We start from the raw sequence: 24,116 nt of genomic DNA, 5'->3' as shown, positions 1-24,116 counted from the left end.
AAATTTGACATCGGAGAACTGAAAGGGACCCGGTGCTTAACCTGGTTCCATTTTGTATCTCTCTGGCCTGTCCTCTAAATTGCTCTTTCTTTCCTCTTATCTGAAATTCCAGGATTATATGTCTGAGAGATAAACTGTTGTGAGCCAGGCCCCTCCAAGGCTTTCTCAGAGGCCTGATGAAAAGACAAAGAGAACGCTAGCTCTGTGTCCTTGCCCGTGAGGCAGATGTGGCAGGGTCCAGTTTGGGGCTGGAGCCAGGGCATCAAAGGCATTAAGGTTTCAGCTCCTGGGAACCTGGCTTTCCCCGTGAAGAGACTGGAGTTATCAGTCCTGAGGCAGTTGTGTCTGAGGTATCCTGTGTTTTCTTGGCCAACATTGTTTAGCTTTCTGTTGCCTATGGCCCATTTCCCCTCTGCAAATAGTCTATACAATGTTGTACATCTCAATAAACTTGTTCAGCACAAGGCACAGCTTGTGTGAAACCTCCCGACCCCAGCTTTCCTATCTCCGAAACCCCTGGCCCACTCTCTCATTGAAGAACCACCAGCTGGTTTGGGTCAATAAACCCCAGGAAAACCCAATGGAAATTAGCTCTGAAGTAGCAGAAATTTCTTTGGCACCACACGAAACTTGCCTCCAGAGATGCATTCCTCCGTACTGTGGGACTCTACAAGCTAAGGGAAATCCCTCCAGGCTTGCCTTTGTCCCTTCCCTCCTACGTCACTAGAAAGCCACTGCCGTCACCTGCTTGTCCTCCCAGGGTGGCTACTGTCAAATTAAACTTCTTTTTCTTGTTTTATCGTTGACTTCGCTACCCACTTATCTTTGGGAGCTGAGTGGCTAAGTCTAGGTGGCTGAGACTCCAGCGACATTAGTACCCTTACAAAAGAAGTCATACGGAGGCTGTTTATGCCATAATAAGAGGACAAAAAGCCTCATCCCTCAACCAGAAAATGGGCACTGATCATTAGATCTTAGATTTTACATCTACGGCCACACCACCCTGAACATGCCCGATCTCGTCTGATTAAAGATCTTAGATTTTCGAGCTTGTGGAACTCTGAGGAATACATTTCTGTGGTTTAAAAGTCCAATCTATGCTATTCTGTTTCATTTTTTACCCCTTTGCCCAATGAAATAGTTTGGGTTTGTGTAGATACAGAAGTACATTTCATAAAATCTACCATTTTAACCATTTTCAGGTATACAGTTGAGTAGCATTGCGTACACTCATATGCATTTTATTGTTGCTGTAATAGAATTGCTCAGGGGAACAACTTGAGAAGGAACGGGAGAGGCAGGGTGGCAGGGCTGGCTCCTGTCTGTGATGATGACAATGCAAAGCAGCTCGCTCACTCCAGGCTGGTCAGGAGGCAGAGAGCTAGCAAGTATAAGTACTACAGCCGGCACTGACCAGCCATAGTCCAGGAAGAAGCAGAGTCGCAGGGCAGTGACAAATTCACTTGGAGATCTTGTGCTATCTACAGCCCTGCCTGGCTGTCAAGTCCTCCACCTTACTGCTCCCAGTGTCCCATCAACAGGTAAGGACCCTAGCCTCCTGCCACCAACCACACCCACCCCTGTGCTCCACCCTTCGGATCCCCTCTCCTGGAAGGGACCCTAGACTCGAACTACCAACTCCACCCACCCTGTGCTTGCTTGAGGATCTCTTGCCTTGTGCTCCCCCAACCCCTACTGAGGAGCACATGTCCTGAACCCCCTCCATTTCCCCTTTGTCCCCTTCTCTCCAGGCAAGGGACACCAGACTCACACTGCTAATGCCACCCTTGCATCCCATGGCCTGCCTAAGGACCACATATCCCTTACCTACTGGCAGGCCCTTCCTCTCCATATTGAGACCCCATTCCCTTCCCACTAATTCCACCCACCCATGTGGCCTGCATGAGGACCCTATGTCCCATACTTACTCATGCCATCATCACAGGTAGGGACCCTGGTCCCACAGGCACTACACCCACCCACCACTGTGTGAGAACTCCTGACCACCTCTTCCAGACTCCTGGGGATTGGCCGTGAGAATCCCCTAATGGTACAGAAGGTCAGCTTCCAGGTTTAGAAATATCACCCAGCCAAGTTGAGCCCTAGGGATGACTTCTGATGCCCCAAGATGAACCCTATATTTTGTTAATATTTGTTTGTTTGTTTGTTTGTTTAGTGTGTGTGTGCGCATGCACTCAAACTCAGGTCCTCAGGCTTGGGGGCAAGTACCTTTAGCCACTGGGCCATGTCGCAGGCCTTAGAATTGGATTTCTTGTTTGACTGTAGGTCAACTCTAAAGCAACTCAAAGTTCCAGAAAAGCCAAAATGCATTTTGGGAATCACTCTTGGATAAATTCTTGCATGTTTAAACTTTGGTTTGTTACTTTATAAGCATATCTCTTTTCTGTGGAAAGGCATATGTAAATCAGAATTGCTAACAGAGATTAGGAGGCAGTGAGAAGAAAGTAAAAATATAGAAAAATACCATCCAATTGGCACAAGGTGTAATTAAAGTATTTTCAAGTTTTTTCTTTATATACAACTCAACCAGCTGACAGTTTTAAAAGACTCATTTCTGAATCTTCCCATATCGAGGCCTATTATATTCTCCTGGAATAGAGTTCATATTTAACCCGGTGTACTTGAAAATGAATTTGTCTTCCTCCTACGATACACTTCTTGACTTGCCCACATTCAAAAACTACAGTCATTTTCTTTGTTCTTCCTTTCACCCTGGTGCTGTCACTCTGCTTTTGAAGCATCCTACATTCTGTCCCTTCCTAGCTCTCTCTGTGTCTAGCGTGGTCGACCTCCTCACTGCATCCTGTCTGCACCGTTGTGTTAACTAGGAGGCTGCATTCGCTGGGAAGCAATCGCTCCTCTTTAACTTGGTCCTCCAGTTAATTTTCCTACTAAAACACTCCCACCGTGGTCCTATATTTGTTGTAACGTCAGACACACTGATTTTTAAACAAACTATTGGTAGATAGCTGGTGGCATAGGCAAGTAACCGCAGTTATTTGGGAGGCTAGGGTAGAAGAAGGGCTGTAAGTTCCAAGCCAACCTGGGCTACATGATGAACTGAAATTCAGCCTAGGAAACCTAGCAAGACCCGTCTCAAAAACAAAAATAAAGGCCAGGGGTGTAGCTCGGTGGTAGTGCACTTGTCTGACCCAAGGCCCTGGATTCAATCCTCAGTGGCCACCGCGTCCCAGAATCGTGTGCACCTTTCTCTTTGGTTCAATCACCAGTGTCGGCATTTCTTAGCGCCCCAGGGGTTTGTGGGTAGCTGTGTGACTTTATTTATTTAATGGTTCTGTGCAAATTTTCCTTATGCGTTAAAAAGGAAAATAGTCCATGTTGGAGATCTCTAATCTACAAATCTGCAATCCAAGACAACAGGGCAACAGGAATCAGGAAATTTCATACTTGGAAATATATCAGATCACAGACTTTTTCTGCCTTAGAGATTTTCAACTACTGGAGTCTGGGAAAATACTCCAAGATCGCTTTTCTCTTTGGATGAAAAAAAAAAATTAGAAATTTCAAACTTGAAATACTTCTAGTCCCAAGCATTTTGGATAAGGGACATTCTAGCTATTTCTACATCTAATCGTTGTTTTATTGTGGTAGTTTTTATAAGTTAAAGTTCTTGTATTCTTTTTCATATATATTAGCTTGATGTGTTATAATATGCAAAAAAAATGGTTACTGCTTTCTTATTTGGGGAAAGTTCACTTATTTCTGACTTTTAGGGAAAGTTGTCTCTTACCTGGCCACCTCTCAACTTTCAGGTTGATCCCCCAATATAATCTTCCGTTCCCATTAGGCCAACCCCCTTTCTCCTTAGGTCAGTGTACACCCTTGGCTTTTTGTACTGTGCTGTTTCCACCTGAAGCATCCCGCCTTTTCGAGGCTGATCTCTCGGATTCCACTCACTCTTGTAGACTGGTTCACTTCTCCTCTGTGGAGTCTCCACCAGTTCCCCCTCACACTCATCTCGGTCTTCTCTGAGTTCCTCTGGCATTTAGAGTCTATGTCTCTGTGTATGTAACACACTGTCATCCTCATCTTGTCTCTCCAATAAGAGTGTAAGTTCCCAGAGGACAGTGAGTGTCCTGTATTTCCTTCGTATGTCATATTTCATATCCCCTCTTCTGCATAGCTTGGTCCTGGGTGTTTATTTATCCATTTAGTAAACATGCTTTTTTTTTTTTAAAGATTTCTTTGCCGGGCAGTGGTGGCGCACGCCTTTAATCCCAGCACTCGGGAGGCAGAGCCAGGAGGATCTCTGTGAGTTTGAGGCCAGCCTGGACTACCAAGTGAGTTCCAGGAAAGGCGCAAAGCTACACAGAGAAACCCTGTCTCGAAAAATCCAAAAAAAAGAAAAAAAAAAAGATTTCTTTATTATGTATAGTGTTCTGTCTGCATGTATGCCTGCATGCCAGAAGAGGGCATCAGATCTCATTACAGATGGCTGTGAGACACCATGTGGTTGCTGGGGATTGAACTCAGGACCTCTGGAAGAGCAGTCAGTGCTCTTAACCACTGAGCCATCTCTCCAGCCCTAGTAAACATTCTTTTATGCATATTGTGCTTGTTTTATGTCAACCTGACACAAGCTACAGTCATCTGAGAGGAGGGAAGGAACCTCCACTGAGAAAGTGCCTCCATAAAACAGAGCTCTGGGCAAGCCTGTAGGGCATTTTCTAAATTAGTGATTGAGCAGGGAGGGACCAGACCACTGTGGGTGGTGCCATCCCTGGGCTGGTGGTCCTTGTGCTCTAAGAAAGCAGGCTGAGCAAGCCATGAGGAGCAAGCCAGTAAGTAGGACCCCTCCATGGCCTCTGCATCAGTTGCTGCCTCTAGATTCCTACCATGTTTGAGTTCCTGCCCTGCATTCTTTAGATGATGAATAGTGATAGGGGAGTCTCAGGCAAATAAAGCTTTTCTTCCCCAAGTTGCTTTTGGTCATGGTGTTTCATCACAGCACTAGTAACCCCAGCTAAGACACATATTTAATATACAGTAGTAGGCAATAAGCTGCAATACTTCATTAAGACAAGCTCATCTACTTGGGGGTTCCTTACATTGCAATGGGGAGTTAGGGGTATGAATAGTTATCTATGTAGTCAGTACTTGGACTGTTTCATAGCAGTTGATTAATATGAGAAGCAGCAGGGTAAGTGACTGGCAGTGAGGACTCCTGGTCTGCAGCAATGGCTGCAGGAAGATGTGAGAAAGCCTGAACAGAAGCACTAGAAATAGAGAGGAGGGTTGCAAGAGGCAATGTAGAACTTGGAAAAGCAAAGGAATTGTAACCACAGAATAAACCGTAACCACAGAGTGTAAAGGAGCCCTTCAAAATAACTTAGGTTTTTTTTTTTTGTCTTGTTTTGTTTTTTGTTTTTTTTCCTGAGTACTGATGAGTGTTTGGCTTGGTGGTCAACTTGGCGGTGATTAGAGTCATCTAGGAGACAAACCTCTAGGCAGGTCTGTGAGGGCATTTCCAGAGACGGTTGACTGAAGAAAGGAAACCCACTCTGTCCATGAGAACCCCAGTGGGTGGCCAGTTAGACGGAGGTACAAGAAAAAGGCCATGTATGCCTCTGGCTTCCTGTCTTCATTTATTCTTTTAGAGCAAGTATGTCCATCACTGTTGCCACCACCGGCCTCTGTGGACGTCCGAATCCAGTTCTTTGGCCTTCCAACATGGACCGAATACCAGTGACTCACCAGGGATCTTCTGGGCCTGTTGCACCAGACTGGTACTAGAGAGGCAGCTTAAGGAACTAAGCTTTGCTTTTCTGATGTAAAAAAGTCTCATGGAAGGCAGAGGTGGGGGCAGCAGTGGACTCAGATGGAATTCAGGAAGGAAGGGAGATTAGCAAAAAAAAAGATGGTGGTGTTCAGAAGACAGAGAGCTCGGGGGTGTGGTAGAGAGAGATGTCCACCATCAAGCCAGGCTCCCTGCACCTGCCATCTTCCTGGACTGAGACCACAGGACGCTCTGGAAGGACAGCCTGGCTCCCGAGCCCATAGCCTTTGGGAAACCAACACACAGAGCCCTCCTCCTCTTCCTCCCCATGGTGTGGGTGGCCACATGTCCTCAGTGGGTAGCTCCCAGGAAGCTGTGGGACCGTTTTCACCAGAGAAGGTTTCCCAGGGACCGAGACCCACAAGAGGGGCCCCTCCACCCAAGGGTGGGAGGACTCTCTGAGGCAGTCACAGTGAGGGGAGGCCAGGTGTGGGCACCACAGCTATTTCTAACATGCCAGAGGAAAGGAGCCTTGACTGTTTGAAAAGCAGGCTGATTGTCAGGGGCGGAACCCAACTCAGAGCTGTCAGGGAAAGCTCCTGGCAGGGGGTGGAGACAGGGGGCTTGGGCTGACAGGGCTGTGATTTTGAAAGAAATGTCTTTAAGAGAGTGACTTCAAGTAGGAGAGAAATAGTATTATTAGGTAATGCCTGTCAGGTTATTTTTGATGTGTTCTTGCTATTTCATAATCATTTTGCCTTTAGATGGCACATGAACTGTGCCCCTGGGTTTTACCCCAGGCCTGGGCATGCAACATGCATCAGGGGGTATTTGCTGCCTGACCCATAGTCTCTGTGGTAGAAGGTAAATAATCCTCTAGCGGCTAGTGATGAACACAAATGTGGGTAAGCATTTAAACCTGCACCCTATCAAACGCACCCACCCAGCACCCACCCAGCACCCACCCAGCCCCAGGCATGAAGCTGGCCCCTTGGGTGGGGGAAACAGGAGAGGACAAGGCTCTGGGACTCACCACCAGAAATTCAACCTCCTGAGGGGTAAATGGGTGTAGGGCCCACCTCTGATGTTAGTTCTTTGTTTCCATCCTCTGGAGCCACAATCTCTCTAGCCCGCCTTTGCCATGGCAGCCCTCGGATTCTGGTTCAGAAATGATCTCCGGAACCAGTTGCCTCTTGTCTGTGCCGGCTGCAGGCTCTTCAACCTCTGCCGGGAGATTTCAGTAACTACAAACACCGACTCACTCGCTTGTCACACTCCCTCCCTTTGCTGGCCTATGCAGGCCTCCTCCCTGCTGGAGTCTCCCAGTTGACTATCAGTGTAGCATCCATCCACACCCCAGACTTCTCTGTAGGCCAAAGGCCTCGTGCTGAAGGCTTTCGAGCCAGGATGCCCCCAGTTCTGCTCTGTCTGATAAATAGCAGAGGAGAAGAGAGGTTTGTCTTTCTAGTTTCGGGCCCGGCAATGGGGCTTCACACATGCTAAGCCCACACATTCTACTTCTGAGTCATACTCCCAGCCCTGGACAGGGATTTTTGTTTTGTTTTGTTTTGTTTTTTGGTTTCTCAAGACAGGGTTTCTCTGTGTAGCTTTGCGCCTTTCCTGGAACTCATTCAGTAGCCCAGGCTGGTCTCGAACTCACAGAGATCCACCTGTCTCTGCCTCTGCTGGGATTAAAGGTGTGCGCCACCACCGCCCGGCCAGGGATTCTTAATGAAGAAGATTCAAAAATCTTCTCCCCTGCCCATTCAGGAAGTTCAGTCTGACTAGAAAGCTTTTGAGGCTGTCACAGAAAAATTTCAAATGCAGGAATATGCCTTTGAGGCAGCCAAGGAGCAGCAGAAATGGCCACACACACACACACACACACACACACACACACACACACACACCTTCCCCATGCCTAAATCATGCACACTAGACTAGCTCAGAACAGAATCCTACTCTGAAAACCTCTCCCAACCTCCAGTTTACACCTTCCTTTGGAAATTTAGGGTGGAATATTTATTTGAACAGGAAAGAAGTCATTAAAACAGAAATCAGAACACATGTCAGCAAGAAATGAAATCAGCATAGGAGGTTTTATTCCCTGGGGACACTTGAGTCACTCCTGATGTTCTGAAAGTCAAGAATTAATGGTCACCAAGGACATTTTTTTTGTTTTCAACAGCTTTTTTTATATTTCATCATTGTCTTCCTTATAACAGTTCATCCATTTGCACCGGAGAGTCTTCGGGGAGCCTTGCCTGCCCTGGAGACAGTTGATGGCAGCGCCTACTGCTTGCTTGGGCTCACCAACTGTGACATGCTCACTCTGGAGCAGGTTCAGGACCACGGTTCCTGAGCCCGGCTGGAAGGAGACTGCAAACCCCAGCTTCTCTTCCTTCCCTGAGAAATGAGTACAGCTTCTGCTTCCCGGGCTTTGGGGATCACCTGCCTGGTACAACACTAGGCACCATATTTGGGAAATGTTAGCTACTTTGTGACTCCTAACTAAACCCAAACCCCACCCAGTCTGACACTGAACCTGATCCTGTCACATCTTGAAGTGTCCTACAAATGCTTTTGCAAGTTGATTAATTCTGAGCTGACATAATACTAATACACCTATGAAGCCGTCCATTAGGCCAATCCTTCTAAAAGTAATAAACCCTCATTTTAAACCTGAAATGTTGAACCAGGGGTGTGAGCAAGAAAGGGGGAAGGAAACAATAGACATAAGGAATGCACTTGAAATTATAGGTGTAGGTGAGAACTTTCTGGAGAATGCCAACAGCACAAGGCAAAGTCTTGAAACTCAGCAAACGGGGGTGCATGAAATTAAAAAACTCTGCATATCAATGGAAACCATCAGTAGTGAACAGACAACTTCTTGAATAAGAAAAAAAAATTTTGCAGTATATGCTCCAGACAAGGAGTTAATATCTAGGATATATAAAAAATGCAAAAATTAACTAAGACCACAAAACTGCCTATCAATAAGAGGGCTAATGAACTGAACAGACAGTTCTCAAAAGAAGAAACACAAATGGCCAAAAATTTTTTAAATAATCAATATCCTTAGCCATCAGGGAAATTCAAATAAAGACCCTTTAGAGATTCCATCTCACCCTGTCAGAGTGGACAGGATCCGGGAAACAAATGTCAACACATGTGGGGAGACCGGGCAAAGAGGAATCCTCATTGACTGCTGGTGGGAGTGTGAACCAGTGTAGGTGAAAATCAGCGTGATGATTCCCCTGGAAACTAAAAGTAGAACTGTCAAATAGCCCAGCTATGCCATTCCTGGTGCCCAAAGGATTCTGTATCCCACCTCAGAGACTCTTGCGTATCGTGTTTCTTGCTGTTTTGTTTACAACAGCGGGGAACCAGCCTAGATGTCCATCAGTAGAAGAACGGATAACGCAACCCTGCCATCTGTACGCAATAGAATTTGTTCATCTGTAAAGAGAAACGAAATTTGCAGGAAAATGGATCAAACTGGAAAGCATCACACGCGTGAGGTAAGTCGGTCTCAGATAAAACTCGTATCTTCTCCCTCACGTGTGGATCCTGACCTTTGGTGTTTGTGTGTCTTAGTTTCTTTTCCTGTTGCTGAGATAAAATACCCTGACAAAAGCAGCGTGAAAAGGAACGTTTTATTTCTGCTCACAGATGGAGGAGGCATGGTCCATCATTGTGAGGGAAGTCACAGCCGCTCAGGTTTGGGGCGACTTGCACATCACAGCTACAATCAGAGGAAAGAGAATACATGCTCGCCCTCAGCTCCCTTTCTCCCATTTTCACACAGTCCAGGATACCCTACCCAGAGAAGGTCCTGCTCATAATTAATATGTGTCTTTCTGCATTAATTAGCGTAATCAAAATAATCCCTCACAGACTTTCCCAGAGGCTGATTTGAGTCTCCATAATCCCTCCTGGGCGTGTCCACAGACTTGTCTCCTAGATGATTTGGGGGTTCTGTCACATTTAACCTGTACATAAATAAAGGCCTGTGGGGGTGAGCAGAGACTGAAACTAGATCGGAGTCCCCGAGTGGAATGAGGTGTTGAGAAATAGGGAACGGGCGAAAAAGTCATATGTAAAATGAGAGAGGAATGGAGACTACTGGAGGTGGAAGGGCAGAAGGGGGGGTAAGGGGAGGAGGGAGAGAAAAGACAAATATAAACTTTGTTTGAAAAATGCCATAGTGAAACCTAATTTTTTTTTTTTTTTTTTTTTTGGTTTTTCGAGACAGGGTTTCTCTGTGTAGCTTTGCGCCTTTCCTGGAACTCGCTTTGGAGACCAGGCTGGCCTCGAACTCACAGAGATCCGCCTGGCTCTGCCTCCCGAGTGCTGGGATTAAAGGCGTGCGCCACCACCGCCCGGCCGAAACCTAATTTTTGAATCTAAATTTTCTTAGAAATTAAAAAAGAAAGAAAGAAAAGGCTATAGACCTAGAACCAGATGTGGGGGTGCTTGCCTGTAAATCCAACAATCAGGAGGTAGAGACGGGTGATCCTGAGTTGAGGGCAGCTTGGGCAGCATAAGGAGACCCTGTCTTATAAAATTAGGCTGTGGGGGGTGAGCCCAGTATAGGAGGGGTTCCTGCCATGTCCAAGTCCTTGGTTTGAGCCCCGCCCCATACAAACGGAGGGGCTAAGGCAGACAGATACTGAGACTGTACGTGACTGAGGAAAGGCAAGGATTTGCTGAGTTAGCACAGAAATGGACCCCAGTCTTCTGAATCAAAGAGAAAAAGCCAAATAACCCAGCAGCAAATCGATGAAGAATGTAACTGTGTCGGATAGTTTTGTGTTACTTGACACAAGCTAAAGCCATCTGAGGGGAGGGAGCCTCGACTGGGAAAGTACCTTCCAGCCTTTCCTGGAACTCACTCTGTAGACCAGACTGGTCTCGAACTCACAGAGATCCGCCTGACTCTGCCTCCTGAGTGCTGGGATTAAAGGAGTGCGCCACCACCGCCTGGCCAAAACTATGCTTTGAGTGTTCCAGTTGACTGCTCTATTAGTTTCCTACACTATCCACAAAATGTAGTTCCTGAGCTGGAGAGATGGCTCAGTGGTTAAGGGCACTGGCTTCCCTTCATAGGACGTGGGTTTGATTCCTAGCACCCACATGGCCACTTAGAACCATCTGTAACTCCTAATCTATGGTGATGTCATCCTCCATCTTGATGTCATCCTCCACGGCTTAGAGTTCTCTTTCTCATAAATAGACACCGGCTCCTGCACAAGAGCAATTTTGACTGTATCTGTCTTTACAAAAACAATGGCGACATCGCTTTTCAAAACTGCTCACCAATGTTGCTTTCTTTTTTTCTTGTTTTCTTTCTCATTTTTTTTTTTTTTGAGAGGACTGCCAGTCAATGCCGGACAGTTCCGAGTTTATTTCACAGCCAGATTATATACAATACGTTCTTTTTTTTTTTTTTTAATGCCGAATACCATTTATTGAAGGAGGGAGGAGGTCTTGAATACAGACTTACAGCACAATGGGAAAACCCTGGAGGGCAGAAGTTCGCTACAGATGTTTTACAATCTTTCATCTAAACTGTTAATGCCCATTATGCAGGATACATAGACAAGGAACTTCCCTTAAGCATTCAGGAGGGTGAAACCCGGGAGGGAATTAGCATAGGGAGGATATCAAGGTCAAGGTCAGCAAGCAAGCAAAACTACACAGAGAAACCCTTTCTCGAAAAACCAAAAAAAAAAAAAATTAATTATCAGCCTAAATGTAGCCATTATAAGACCATTAGTTAGGCTCCTTGTGAGCTGCCTGTTTTTTCTTTATGGTTCTTAGTTGTTCATTTGCAGAGCTGCCTGATTAAGTCCTGCTGGGATCAAGAAAAATGGACCTTGGCGGTTCATGTTCCTGGAGTTGTGTCCATGTCAGTGGATGCCCACACACTCCAGAAGAGAATTTGACATTGCTGCTGCCGTTGTTGCTGTTATACCAGTGGCGGCCACAGCTGCTACTGTTTCTGGGATTATCATTTCATAATTGCTTACTACAGCTAGCACAGTGGAGGCCCTGGCAGCAAAAGTAGCTACCACAGTTAGTTAATCTTTCATTCTATTGGGCATGATAAATGTAATTCAATAGTTATATACATTTCGATTGGCTTTTAAAATTATAAATTTATTAACTCAAGTTCCATTTGCCTTTGGGATACCTTCTTTCTTATTTTTACAGCAGTGACTTGAGTAGATTTATGTGGCGGATTGCCACAGTGTGTAAAACTGTTTCAGTAGTCTACGGAAGGAAGAGTGTGCACTAAGTTCCTGTCACTGGGGCCAGAAAGTAGAGAGTGGGGATGCAAATGCTATGCCCACGGTTTTTCCTTCATTAAGTCATCTTCATAGCCCCGAACTGTTCAGTCTTGTATGTTCACATCAGAGAGGCATGGTCACATCCTGCACTATATTCTGTGCATGCTGTCTTCCCACTGTGATTATTTTCAGGAGTCTGTATATACCATACTGTAGTCAGACTTTCTTTTGTGGGACTGCCAGCCTGCAAAATGATGACATGGAGACTTATTATTAATTATGAAAGCATGGTCTTTAGCTTAGACTTGTTACCAACTAGCTCTTACAGCCCAAATTAACCTGCTTTTATGAGTCTACGTTGTGCCACTTGGCTTTTTACCTCTCTTCCATTTTGTATGTCCGATTCGCTCCATGTCTCACTGGCATCTCCACCTCTCTTCTTCCTAGAGTCCTCTCTCTCCACAGAAGTCACACCTATTCTCTCCTGGCTAGCTACTGGCCATTCAGCTTTTTATTAGGCCACCTTAGGCAGAGACACATCTTTACAATGTACAAAAAGATTATCCCACAGCGCCACACTGGAAATATGGAAAAATTGTGCGCTCTCTCTCTCTCTCTCTCTCTCTCTCTCTCTCTCTCTCTCTCTCTCTCACACACACACACACACACACACACACACACACACACACACACAATCTGACTTGATTCCCACATATGCTGGACTCTGGTGAACCTCCAGCTTCCTTTCTGTAGTGGTTTGGAGAAAATACATTACAGTTCCAGCTCTGAGTTTGACTCTATGCACAATACCTTCCCGGAGAATTACAAGAAAGATTTTTTTTTTGGCAGTAGCCTCACAGGCACATTTAATTCCTGAAAGTGCCATCCACGGTGCGTCTCTGTCAAACTCCTTTCTTAAATGTTTCTTGTCTGGGTTTAGCAGCTGAGAGGAAAAGCAAAATCCAGTCCCCTGCTCAAGCCTGGGATTCATTTCCGTTTCCCCTTTCCTACACCTGTGAATCCTCCTGAAAATTGGGCTTGTGACAAGCACCCACCACTTCCACCTCATCCCTAGTTCAAGCCAGGTACACACTGATCGAAGATTCCACGGCATTGTTTCAGCTGTCTCAAATCCTAATGCTGTTTTTCCTCAGACTAGAGATCCTCAGTGGTGAGAAGCCCACCAATCCCATGGTGCATCTGAGTTGGCGGGATGAAGGGCAGGATCTCTGGTTGAGGTAAGGTCTCCCTCTGCTCTCTCTTTGGTGGGTTGGGTTGAGGAAGGCCCACTCAGGACTTCACTTGCTCAGGACTTCTTCCATTCCCCACAGAGACTGATCTGCATAGTCATCTCCTCCGTTTAGTACCCTTTAGAGGATACTTTGGTTTTTTGGTTTGGTTTGGTTTTTGGTTTTTCAAGACAGGGTTTCTCTGTGTAACATTTCTTGCTGTCCTGGAACTCGCTTTGTAGACCAGGCTGGAGGAAGTTTTTAGAGAAGAAAATCATGGCTTAAGAGGAAGATCGATCCAAGGCTGTTTGACTCTCAATGGAGACCACAGTTGTGTGGCCTCTGCCTGTAGATGACCTACCCTAAAAGACACTATTACATAAGCAAGGACAAATAGATGTGCTTGCAAGTTTTGTTTTAAGACAGAGTTGCACTGTATAGCCTAGAATAGACTCAAACTTGATATACAGCCCGGGCTGGCCTCACACTTGGAATCCTGCTGTCTCAGTCTCCCAAGTATTGGGGTTACAAGCGTGTATCACAATGCTTAACTCCGCTTGCAGATTTGAGGTATGGCCACCAGTCTCTGAAGGCAGTAGTTGGGCTGAGCTTCCACTGGAGCCTAGCTGGGAACTCTACATTGTTTCCTAATGATCCTCTCTTAAGAATGAGCTACTGTGGCCAGTCCAGGACAGGAACCCAGCCATTGCCAATCACTTCTTCACTGCCATTAACGCCGTGGAGCACTCCTCTCTGGATCTGCCTGAGGGAAGGAACCACTGACTGTTGGCCTTGGTGGAGGTGTCTCACTCATCTCCTTACTATTCCCCCGGCACATGCCACATATCCTGGGTTCCGGGAGAGAAAATGGTTTGGTCTGATTTTCCTGTTTTTGTTTAAGCTGAATATTTTACTGAAATCCTTCTGAAAGGCTGTCATTTCACAGTTCTTGATCTCTTGCTTTCAAGTGTCTGGTTTCTTCCTTCCTTCCTTTCTTTCATTTGTTTTTCAAGACAAGGTTTCTCTGTGTAGCCCTGGCTGTTCTGAAACTCACTCTGTAGACCAGGCTGGCCTCGAACTCACAGAGATCCACCTGCCTCTGCCTACCAAGGGGTGGGATTAAAGGCGTGCGCCACCACTGCATCGCTCGTTTTTAACAGCTGAGCTGCCTCTCAAGTCCCACATGACTCATTTCCACTTCCTCTCCGTTATAGACAGGCTTAATGAACTAAATCGCTTTGACTACGTACAATGCGTGTATTTCGTAACTCTCTTCTCCTTGACTTTCTTTCCTTTGGCTTTTGTATGGTATTTGTTTTGTCTTGTTTGTTTGCCTTGTTTTTTGAGACAGAATTTTACCTACATAGCACAGGCTGGCCTAGAACTCACTGTGCAGCCCAAGCTGGATTTGAACTCATGAAGCTCCCAAGTACTGATCTCCCTGATTTGCATTAATCATCTGTTAAACTCTCATCAGAGCATCTGATCAGTCATTAGTTTCTCTACGAAGCCTATCTGATCTTGGGCAACATAAGGAACCCCAGTGGTTTACTTACTCAGGGTGGGGTGTTATTTCCGAAGGCGGGCTGACCTCACATACATTGCCCAGCCCTGAGAATTGCAGGTGCCTGGTGTTTCCCTGCTCCAGGATTATAAACCCACATACAAAATCCAGGTCTTGCCTTGCCTGTCACATTCTTTGCTGGCTTCCTAAGGCACAGTGGTGGCCTGCTGAACATTTACCAAACGCTTGCTGATCACCCGGTGAATGTAGACCCTTGCACCTCCCTTTCAGCAGTTCTCAACCTGTGGGTCAGGACCCCTTTGGGGGTCGTAGGACCCTTTCACGGGGGTCGCCAAAGATCATCGGAAAACACAGATACTTACATTATAATTCTTAGCAGTAGTCATATTACAGTTCTGAGATAGCAATGAAAATAATTTTATGGTTGCAGTCACTACAGTGTGAGGAACTATATTAAAGGGTCGCAGCGTTAGGAAGGTTGAGAACCAATGCTTTGTTTCCTGCTTGGGCCCCTTGCTGCTCTTGGTTCCCGCTGGGTGATCTGGAAGGACTGTCCTGGTGCTGCCACCTAGAGGTTCATCTTAGCCTTGCACTTAATTCACAGGAACACTACCCCAATGAGTTCACTTCTGGAGATGGCAAAAAAGGTATGTTCATGAACATTCCCGTTGCTCGGCCTTGTCTCCCCTGCTCCACCTGCTTCCTCTGGGAGGGGTCCACTCCATAGTCTGTGCCTGCTCATTGGGCACCTAGGAAGGGACCACTGACAAGTCTCCTCTGCTTCCTTGTGTGTAGTTTGGGAGACTATGGCTGGGGTGTGGATCCTCTTGGGTGGCCACCTTGTTCCCCAAATGGGGATCAAATGGGAATGGACTGATCTCACTATCTCCCCAGGCCTTGTGTGAAACTGGACCATGAAGTTATAGGGAACCCCTTTGTGAGCTCTCTAGAAAGTAGGGGGACTCTCACAGGGGTCCCCATCTTTCTTCTTTCTTCTCCACCCACCCAACTGTACTGAGGGTGTCCCCTGAGTCAGCATAGACTGTCATAGGTTCTGGGGTCCGCAGGGGGTTGTGATCTGAAGCAACTGCCAACACACCTCTGCTAGAAATCCTTCACCCCAAGAGCTGTCTCCCTTACCAAAGAGATATCTTACCTGGCTTGGTGATTCATCACTGCTCCAGAAGGCTATAAGAAGTTGAACATAACTGTGTTCTAGATTCCTTCATGTGAAGCCCCGGATGGCACTCCAAACTTGAGAATGTTTTGTATTAGTCAAGGTTCTCTAGAGGACTAGAGTTGATAGAATGAATCTGTATATACTAAAAGGGGATTTATTAGAATGGCTTATACCTTTTGAGGATGAGGAAGATTCTCAGCAAGGCAGGGAATGGGGTGGAGACTCTGCTGGCTGTGGAAGGAATCTCTGGAGGGAAAGATACACAAGCCCAAGATCTCAATACATTCTCCTTCCATTTGATTTAGACTCTAGGCGTCTTCACACAAATTAATCTCAATTTCATTTGTCCAGAGAATACAGGGGGCTGGCTTCTGTAATCCATTTTTTCTTTCCAGGCATTTGCACTTGTCACAAGATAAATGTGCATGTCTGGTTCTGTCTGCGACCAGGCTCCAGAGTCTAGGCATCGAGACAATAGTGGGAATTGGGTCACGTGGATCTTTGCCTGGCTCTGACTCCACCTTACTCAGTTCCTTTGGGGCAAACATCTTCTGTCCCTAAGCCTTAGGAGCAGTCTCCAATGCTGCCTATGGTGTCAGCAGTCTGAGAGAGCAGATGAGACAGTGGTGGCCAAGGCCAGGACCCCTAGAAGGACTCCTGACTGCAAGGTTTGTTACACTCACCTCCAGCAGTTACAAACAGAGAAGCTGAATGTCCCACTCTGTGTGACTGAATGGCTTTATGAAGTGTGACTGGAGGAGCCCAGATGCGGACTCTGAACTCTGTTCCCTGACTTTATGTGAGTGTGAGTCCTTGGTCATATCCAGAGACTCAGATTCTCATCGAACAGATAAGATACTGCCCATGAGAAGGTCTCCTGACCTCCCTGTCCTCTTCTTGGGCAGCTGAGGTTAATGCACGATTCCATTTCAGTCGGAAGTTGGAGCCAAGAATGTGGCCAGCTCTTCTGCCAAGTATCTCCAGGAGCAATGAGTGGTTTCTGTTTAGACCCTTTCTCAAAACAAAAGCCTTCCCAGTGGTGATGGATATGAGTTCACGCTTCTCTCGTCCATCCTGCCTCAGGCCTGACCACATCTCCTGAACCAAGAGGTCATAGTCAACTGGGCAGGGCTGTGTGAGTCATCTCACATCCTTGAACTTCACTGGCATCTATGCTGAGGTCATAACGCAATTATTTGTCTTTATTATTGTCTGAAATAGCCCTGAAATAACCCCAATCAGCATTGTATTGATGTATTTTCTGCCCCGTGGCTGCCCCCTTAGTGGCCAGATGTGTGCCAAGTAAGGTAGTCTGTATTTGTAGTTTGTGTTTTGAGACAGGATCTCAAACTGGGTATCCCTGGCTGCTTTGGAACTTGCTTTATATACTAGGCTGGCCTCGAACTCAAAGAGATCTGCCTGCCTTTGCCTCCCAAATTCTGGGATTAAAGGTGTACACCACCATGTCTAGAGTGTGAGTGTGTGTGTGTGTGTGTGTGTGTGTGTGTGTGTGTGTGTGTGTGTGTTTCAGATGACAGGCAGATCTGAGATGTGTATTTGGGAGCTTGCCAAAGCTGTCAAACCCAACTACAGCCTCACCATCATGAAGGAGGACCTGGCTCCAGGTACAGGACATCTTAGGCCCCAGTGGGTGACTTTTGAGGTGCATTGATGGGGTTTTAAATGTCCAAGCAGCAGACAGATGGACTGGGAAAGAGGAAAGTTAGTCACTAAAAATTAGTACTTTTTTGTTTTTTTCTGGGGGGGGGTTAGAAATATTCTGGGGATGGCTCAACAGCCTTGGAAATGTATTAAGTATAACTGTGTTATACACTTGAAGTGTTTCATTTGTTATATAAATTCTACCTCAATTTAAGAAATCACTAGATGTTGCTTATGCTGGTGGATTTGTGATTAGACACACAGGATGCTCCAGTGGTGAAGTATCAGCTTCTTCTTCTTCTTTTTTTTTTTTTTTTTTTTTTTGGTTTTTCGAGACAGGGTTTCTCTGTGTCACGAAGTATCAGCTTCTTGAGGGTCAGTTTTGGAGACTGCGCTAGTGGAGGGCGAGGACAGATGAGAGACTCACAGAGACCACAGTGTTCCGGTTTGGTTTTGCCGATGCAAACCAGTAAGAAAACACTGACCGAAAGCAATGAGGAGGAAAGGCTTATCTGGCGTGTAGGTTACAGCCCATCAGGACAGGCGGCTGGAGGCAGGAACCTGGAGGCAGGAGCTGAAGCAGAGACCTTGGAGGAATATTACTTACTGGCTAGCTCCCCTAGGTGAGTGTAAAAAAAGATTTAGGACACAGAAGGTTGAGACAACCTAGCCTTCACTAGGCTGTCCAGGCTGGTCTTGAACTTCTTGTCATAGTCATCCTTGCTGAGCTCGGACTATGGGCGTGTGCCACCATGCTCTGTGTGATTGCTGCTTTTATTGTTGCTGCCACAGAAATTCCTGGTAGACTTAAGGAAGGAGGTGGGGAGTTTCTCATGGTTCTAGGGCAAGGTCCACCATAGCAGAGATATCATGAGGGCGGAAGCTTAGGCAGCTGGCTCCCGTCCGCCTGCAGAAGGAATGAGACAGTCCATGACCCCGGCCCATGGAATGATACTGCCCACCCCAATTGCCTGATCTAGAAATCTTCTCATAGGTTTCCAGGGAGGCTTATCTTCATGTCATTCTAAATCTCCTAAGTTGATAATCAAGCATAATCATCACAGATAGCTTTGTGCAAAGGTATCTTACAAGTGCCATTCAAGTTTATAGCCAGCTGACTGAGTGAGATCATGCCATCAAACCTGGATGGGAATCCCTGTGGCTTCTGTGAGGAGGAAGGCATTGTGTATAGACAGCAATTCTAATTCTCGGTGACAGCTCTCCCTGGGGCTATTAGACTTTGCCCAGCTGTAGTTGGACTTTCCTTGGACTGCCAGCCTACAAATAATGACATGGGGACTTCTTATTAATTATGAAAGCTTGGCTTTAGCTTAGGCTTGTTGCCAACTAGCTCTGTCACGTGGCTTTTTTTTTTTTTTTTTTTTTTTTTTTTGGTTTTTCGAGACAGGGTTTCTCTGTGTAGCTTTGCGCCTTTCCTGGAACTCGCTTTGGAGACCAGGCTGGCCTTGTCACGTGGCTTTTTTAAAAAAGATTTATTTATTTATTATGTATACAGTGTCCTGCCTGCACATATGCCTGCAGGCCAGAAGAGGGCGCCAGATCTCATTACAGATGATTGTGGTTGCTGGGAATTCAACTCAGGACCTCTAGAAAAACAGCCAGTGCTCTTAACCACTGAACCATCTCTCCAGCCCTGGCTTTGTTTGTTTCTTTTTCTCTCTCTTCCATTCTGTATGTCTGACTTGTTCCATGTCTCCTGTCATGGCTAATTCTTCTTCCCAGCTTTCCTCTCTCTCCCTGGGAATCCCGCCTATCCTCTCCTGCCTAGCTATTGACCACCCAGCTTTTTATTAAACCAATCAGAAGGTGCCTTAGGCAGAGCCCCATCTTTACAGTGTACAAAAAGATTATCCCACAACACCCAGCCAGCCCCACCATCACCCCCTTCACGTCCTCATAACATCTCCTAATATATGCCCTATGAGTTCTGCCTCTGGCTGGGTCTAACTGATACAGACTTGGATGCCAAGAACAATCCCAAAGAACAGAATCTTAAGGATGAATTTTCCTCTTTGGTTCTGGGTTTCTGGAACTCTGTTAATTTGACTTGGTTTAAAGACATTAATGACTCTCTTTCCCGTGGAAAAAAACAGACGTGGTTGCCCATGGCATGATGGATGCCACCATAAACATCTATATGTGGGGCAGGTCACCAGCCAGTGCCCGAGAGTCCCAGCCTGCCCTTCCTGATGGCCTTCCCTGTGGGTCTCAGGCTTGCCTAACCAGCCCCATCATCATGTCAGAAAATTTCTTCTACTAAGTCTTTGTGTATTTTATTTCCATCCATTTTCTCATGGTTCCCACTTCAGTGGTTGACCCTGACTTACAATCAGGTCACTCAGTTCTCTGCCTGTGTGTTTGTATAACGCAGCCCCGTGGCTGTCCTGCTTTAGGTTTCAGCGTGGTGGTGAGAGAGAGACTAGATGTCCCATGAAGCCCCTCGGCAGCTGTCAGTGCTGTGCCTGTGTGGCTGTGCCCCTGACACCAACCACAGGTGCAGAAGGTGTAGCTCAGGGGTACAGTGCCAAGCCTCAACCTGTAGTTGACCAGAGTGTCGGGGGTGGGAGGTGGCACTTTGTAGCCCCACCCTTCCTGTTCCTTATCAGAGAAGGCAGCTGTTGTGAAATATTATTTTAACTGGGCAAAGATGTGTTCCATTTGTTTATGCTGCATTTGTTAGCAATATAAGGATGTGTGTTTAAATATGTAAAGATGTGTTACATTTGTTTCACCTTGCCTGCCTAAGGTACCTGATTGGTCTAACAAAGAGCTGAATGGCCAACAGTTAGGCAGGAGAAATGATAGGCGGGGCTGGTGGACAGAGAGAATAAATAGGAGAAATCTGGGGGGGGGGAGAGAGAGAGAGAGAGAGAGAGAGAGAGAGAGAGAGAGAGAAAGAAGAAGAAGGAGGAGGAGGAGGAGGAGGAGGAAGAGGAGGAAAAGGAGGAGGAGGAGGGGAGAACAAGGGACTTGCCTGGGGCAAGAAGCCAGGCAGCCTCCAGCCAGTCAGACACAGAAGTGGTGAAAGTAAGTTATACAGAAAGAAAAGGTTAAAGGCCCTGAGGCAAAAGGTAGATAAAGAGAAACAGGTTAAGCTAAAAGAGCTAGCCAGAAACATGCCTAAGCTAGGCCGAGCATTCAAAACTAATAAGTCTATGTCATGATTTGGGAGCTGGTTGGTGATCCCAAAGAAAAGGCCTGGTACAGGCAACCTCATTGCCCAGTAGGTAAATGACATGAACAGCCCCATGTTGGGGATAGGTGTCCCTAGGTAGCACCTTGGGTGACAAAGCCCAATAGAACTGCCTGACGACGTTTGCACTTTTGTCCTTAACTCTTTTGTGCCGCAGTGACAGAAAAGATGGCCAGGCATGGCAGCACCTACCTTTAATTCCAGCATGCAGGAGGCTGAGGCAGGTGAATCTCTTGAGTTCAAGACCAGCCTGATCTACATAGCAAATGTGAGCTAGCCCTGAAGTCCCCTGCATCATAATGTGTGTGTGTGTGTGTGTGTGTGTGTGTGTGTGTGTGTGTGTGTGTGTGTGTGTGTGTGTCCAGACGGGGTGTGGGGTGGGGTAAAGACCCATTCCTAATAACCTGACTGGCTGCAGCCAGCGTGTGTCATAGATGGACAAAGTATGATTCAGAATTTGCCTTTTATGGGCATGGTCTGATTAGTTGTCAACTCATGATTGGCTGAAGCTTGACTACTGCAGTTGGTCAACAGTTGCTTGTTTACCAGGGTTATTTACTCTTAGATTACAATTTGTTGAAACATCAAGCTAGGGTACAGTTCACTGTGACTGGAGCCTGCTTTGGGCCAGACTTGATCAATTTCGTAGGTAGAATTAGGCCCAATTTATCTGAGTTTGACAATATTTTACCCTTTAAGCTTTTTCCCCTCTTCTTTTTAATTTAAAGACAGAGTCTCAGTATGTAGCCCTGGTGGTTTTGGAATTTGCTATATAGACCAGGCTGGCCTCGAACTCACTGATTCACCTGACTCTGCCTCCTAGCAGCTGGGCTCCAAGGCCACTTTCTAGTTCTTTTCTCATTGCAGAGGGCCCCCCTAGCCCCCCAGTCCTGGAGTCACCTGAGACAGAGGAGACAGGTTTTTGAAGGAAGGACTAATTCTTCTTCCCCACATAAACAGGGCAACACAAGGGATTTTCTTCTCTTCTTCCCTCCAGACGGGAGCCAGAGCTGCGGCCTTATCCCCAGTGTAGAGGGGAGCTGGTCCAGGCCTGTCACCCTCCTTCATACACATGCTCATCCCACAGAGCGTCCATGGTCAAGCTGCTCGCTCTCCAGCCAAGTGCTAGCACCTGCCCGCGGGGACAGTTACCTGCTGAGAAAGGCCTTCCTGGTCGGCCACTGGTCCAGGATGAGCTAAGGGTCCTGTGCTATGGTGCCTGTCAGCTGAGAGCGGGGCCTCTCTGCTCTGACCCCTGGATTCTTCCTCTTCTAGTGCCTGGTGCAGTCAGCCCCAGGAAACATGCAGTGAACAAATGGAGTCACAGCTGGGGACCATGGGTGACAGAGTGCTGGGGACCGTGGGTGACAGAGTGCTGGGGACCGTGGGTGACAGAGTGCTGGGGACCGTGGGTGACAGAGTACTGGGGACCGTGGGTGACAGAGTACTGGGGACTGGGTGACAGAGTACTGGGGACCGTGGGTGACAGAGTACTGGGGACCGTGGGTGACAGAGTACTGGGGAGTGTGGGTGACAGAGTGCTGGGGACTGTGGGTGACAGAGTACTGGGGACTGGGTGACAGAGTACTGGGGACTGTGGGTGACAGAGTACTGGGGACCGTAGCAGTCCAAGAGAAATCAGCCTCTCTTGTCAGCAGTGAGCATTTAATAGAGGATTTGGAAAGTGAGGAAAAAATGAGAAGAAAAAATTCATCTCTACTCCCTTGGAGATAACTCAAAACTAATGTTTTGGCATAAATCTCTCTCTCCAGTCTCTTTAATACCTGTTTTAATGTAATTGATCCATGTCTATAATGTTGCCATTCCAATATTCACAATATAATGTATTTTCCTACATAATAAAAAGTTGGTTTCAAAGCTATTTCTACAATCTGCATACTTCACATGCGAATAGTCCCTTATTTAACCCTTCGCCTACATCAGAATTAAGCTATTCATTCATTCATCCACTCTTCTGTATTGCTAAGACCAAAAAGCAGGTATGAACACTTCAGAGGCTAAACCTGGCCGTTTCTTTCCTTCAGAGTCTATCTTCGGGATAGATTTCAGGAAATGGATTGCACTATATTAAAGAGTGCAAACGTTCGGGAACCCTGAAGAGCTAGGTGGCTTTGTCTTACTTGCAAGTTAGTATGTGCGAAAACGAGGTTAAGCTCCGTGTGAATGGCCAAGTATGTGTCCGTGAAACCAGGATCCCGAAGCATGGATGGAAGACCAGGTCTGAGGTCTCTCTCCCAGACGAGACTCTCAGCATCATAAGGTCTCCTGAGTCTATTAAATCATTCTTGGTTGGGAAAGTCAAACATACTTTTGAGTTGATTTTTGAGGAAGCCATTCTAGTACTCAACAGTGCCAGATGCCTACAGATGGCAGGAAGTGTGGCTACCCTGACTGTCAGCCACTGTGGAGTGACTTTTGTGATAGAAGTGTACCGCCTGCAGACTACATATGGCTTGGAAAGGCAAAATTAGATCATGAATCCATTCAGTAGCCTCCATTTGTACCTCAGAGTTGGCTGATCAAATTGGAGTACAATAATATGGAAAAGTGTCACCAGTGATAGGCAACACCAATCACACTAAGAGCTGTAACTGTACCCTAGACTGTTTCCTTTTTAATCTTCCACCATCACCAAAAAAGGCAGGCCAGTCCTTTCATGGACTCTGCATTGGAGATATCACATGCCTCAGGTGGACACTCTACTTAGTGCTTTCTACCCTTTGTTCCACAATACAGCACCCTTTGAGTGGGAGCCAAGAACCACTGGCTGTATTGGAGCAGTTTAGGGCCATGTCCTGTGCAAGGGGAACGCTTTCCTTGCAATAGAATTGGCCAAATGCAAGCCTGGCCTGCCATGGTAGTCTCTGCATTGGTAGCAATCTTTCTAGCTCAGAACCACGGATGTGATACCATGTCCAACACAATGATGGATAGAATCCAGGTCATGCAGACTAAGTCAACAGCCTTACTCCAGCTGGTTCAAAGAAAACATGCTCTTAGGATGGGCATCTATGTATTTATGTGTCTCAGACAAGCAGATCCCAGCCACATTTTACCCAGTTCACAGACCCAAATAGAGGAGTCTTTAAATACCATTTGAGGGGCTGGAGAGACGGCTCAGTGGTTAAGAGTCCTGGCTGCTCTTCCAGAGGACCCAAGTTTGATTTCCAGCACCCACATGGCAGCTCACATCTGTCTCTTAGTTCCAGGAGATCTGACACTCTCTTCTGGCCT

General features: G+C 46.5%; 2 long non-coding RNA genes across 3 annotated transcripts in view; one reads left to right on the top strand and one right to left on the bottom strand.

Moving 5' to 3' along the window:
• The window catches only part of LOC128114580 (uncharacterized), a 31,342-nt gene extending 13,450 nt beyond the window's left edge, over positions 1–17,892 (bottom strand). Inside the window, exons 1-3 of one of the 2 annotated variants that reach the window (XR_008219804.1) lie at positions 15,962–17,892; positions 9,090–9,217; positions 6,792–6,982 (exon numbers count right to left, since the gene is read on the bottom strand). This is a non-coding gene — a long non-coding RNA (uncharacterized LOC128114580). The remainder of the gene's footprint in view (positions 1–6,791; positions 6,983–9,089; positions 9,218–15,961) is intronic. The other variant, XR_008219805.1, reaches the window with a different exon arrangement.
• Positions 9,168–22,765, top strand: LOC128114582 (uncharacterized). The gene is made up of 3 exons (XR_008219806.1): positions 9,168–9,279; positions 13,206–13,289; positions 21,859–22,765. It is a non-coding gene; the product is annotated as an uncharacterized LOC128114582 (long non-coding RNA).
• The last annotated feature ends 1,351 nt before the right edge of the window (positions 22,766–24,116 follow it).

The sequence above is a fragment of the Peromyscus californicus genome, unplaced genomic scaffold (genome assembly GCF_007827085.1).
Source record: "Peromyscus californicus insignis strain IS unplaced genomic scaffold, ASM782708v3 Scaffold_19__1_contigs__length_69161282, whole genome shotgun sequence".
Lineage (NCBI taxonomy): Eukaryota > Metazoa > Chordata > Mammalia > Rodentia > Cricetidae > Peromyscus > Peromyscus californicus.
Note: the sequence above shows the minus strand (reverse complement) of the source record. Positions and strands in the feature narration are given on the sequence as shown.